Source organism: Lupinus angustifolius, chromosome LG13 (assembly GCF_001865875.1).
Source record: "Lupinus angustifolius cultivar Tanjil chromosome LG13, LupAngTanjil_v1.0, whole genome shotgun sequence".
In the NCBI taxonomy this organism is placed as follows: domain Eukaryota; kingdom Viridiplantae; phylum Streptophyta; class Magnoliopsida; order Fabales; family Fabaceae; genus Lupinus; species Lupinus angustifolius.
Genome location: NC_032021.1, coordinates 2,895,430 through 2,897,446, shown reverse-complemented (window position 1 = coordinate 2,897,446; position 2,017 = coordinate 2,895,430). Strand labels below are relative to the sequence as shown.

Below are 2,017 nucleotides of genomic sequence, written 5' to 3'. Positions count from 1 at the left end.
TCTATGTTAAAGCAGCTAGAAAAGTAACACATCTGAGCTGTTTCTAACACAAGAAACCATCTTCACAATCCACTTCTTGTATGTGCTTATATTTGAAAGATAAATGGGGTATTCAAGATCTTTCTTGATAACTTGGTTTCTTCTTCTGGTTGTGGTCCTCAATGTAGCCAATGGAAAACCTTTGGTCCCTGCATTGTTTATATTTGGGGACTCTATTGGTGACGCGGGAAATAATAATAACTTAATGACTTTTGTTAAAGCAAACTTCCCTCCTTATGGAAGAGACTTCAAAAATCATACCCCAACAGGAAGGTTCTGTAATGGAAAGCTTGCGATTGATTTCATAGGTACTTTTTATCATCTTTATTTTTCACAAAATTTTTCATTGATGTTTGTTAGTTTGTTTCATCAATTCATTCATTTGTTGCAGCTGAAAAACTTGGATTTACCTCTTACCAGCCAGCTTACCTCAACTTAGAGGTCAAAGGAAAGAATCTCTTGAACGGTGCTAACTTTGCCTCAGCTGCTTCTGGTTTCTTTGATTTTATACCCCAAATGTATGTAAGTACATTTAAAAACTTAAAATCTTTACACAAAAATTATTTACTTTAATGATCGGGACCCATAATTACATGATATGCAATATAATACCAATTCTAATGAGGAGTATCTGATTCTACACTGTAAGTATTGTAAACAATAGTATGAAATTATATAACTATTATATGACCATATTAGTAAATTATGATTTTATATCTGGGTGTAGAATACTCTTCCAATGTACCAACAACTGGAATACTACCAAGAGTGCCAAAACAAATTGGTGGAAATAGTAGGTCAATCAAAGGCTTCATCAATTTATCTGATGCTATATACATTGTTATTGATGGAAGTAGTGACTTTGTTACCTATTACATCCATCCTCTGCTTCACAATATTTATACGGTTGATCAATTCGCGGACATTCTCGTCGGAAGCTATTCCAAATACATCCAGGCACGCCTTAGATATAGATTCCATTAATTAAAAGTGAAAGAATATATATATTTACCTTTGCAAAGAGGCACATAACGATAGTTAAATGGTTCACATTACTAGTTTTAGTGCATAATATCCAATTTTCTATGTGGTTCATTATTTTTAAATTATTGATATAATACTTCTTTTATAAGAAATCCCGTACATATATGTAATACACAACATGTAAGTTAGATTAGTGAAACATATAACTATAAACCTAAGTTCATTACTTTGATTTGATTTTCACTAACTTTGATTTCATTTTCATTTCTAACCTATGATAGAGATTATATGCAATGGGAGCAAGGAAGATTGGTGTCACAAATGCAGCTCCAATGGGTTGCTTGCCAGTATTGATTACTCTTTTTGGCTCTCATAGCAACGAATGTGTGGATAGGCTAAACAATGATTCTATTGACTATAATAAAAAACTAAATAAGACATCTCAGAACTTGCGAAAAATCCTTCCCGGCATCAAATTGGTTGTCTGTGACATCTACCAGCCTCTCTATAACCTTGTCACTAACCCTTCTCAAAATGGTACAAAATCTAGTTATGCTTAATCTAGCGACAGCCAAAACTTATTATGAAGTATGCATTCATATTATTAATTTATTTACACTAACACAGGGTTTTCTGAAACAAGGAGGGGCTGTTGTGGAACAGGCTTGTTAGAGACAGCTATAATATGCAATAACATGTCCACAGGTACATGTGCTAATGCATCTAACTATGTATTCTGGGATGGCGCTCATCCCTCAGAGGCTACAAACAAGATTTTGGCTGATGTTATGGTTGATGCTGGCATCCCCTTGCTCATGTCCTAATAAATCACTTTTCTGGTCAGACACCGCTGCTTTGGATCATCTAGAGTTGTGATTGATTTTGATAATCTTTTACTTAGAAGATTATCTGTTTAAAACATAGAAACAACAAGCAATATGAAATGATTGCTTGTGTTTCTTGACATATTAAATAAACAAAAGTAAAAAAATCG

The 2,017-nt window shown here is 33.6% G+C and overlaps 1 pseudogene; it reads left to right on the top strand.

Moving 5' to 3' along the window:
• Window positions 1-2,017, top strand: LOC109325035 (annotated as a pseudogene).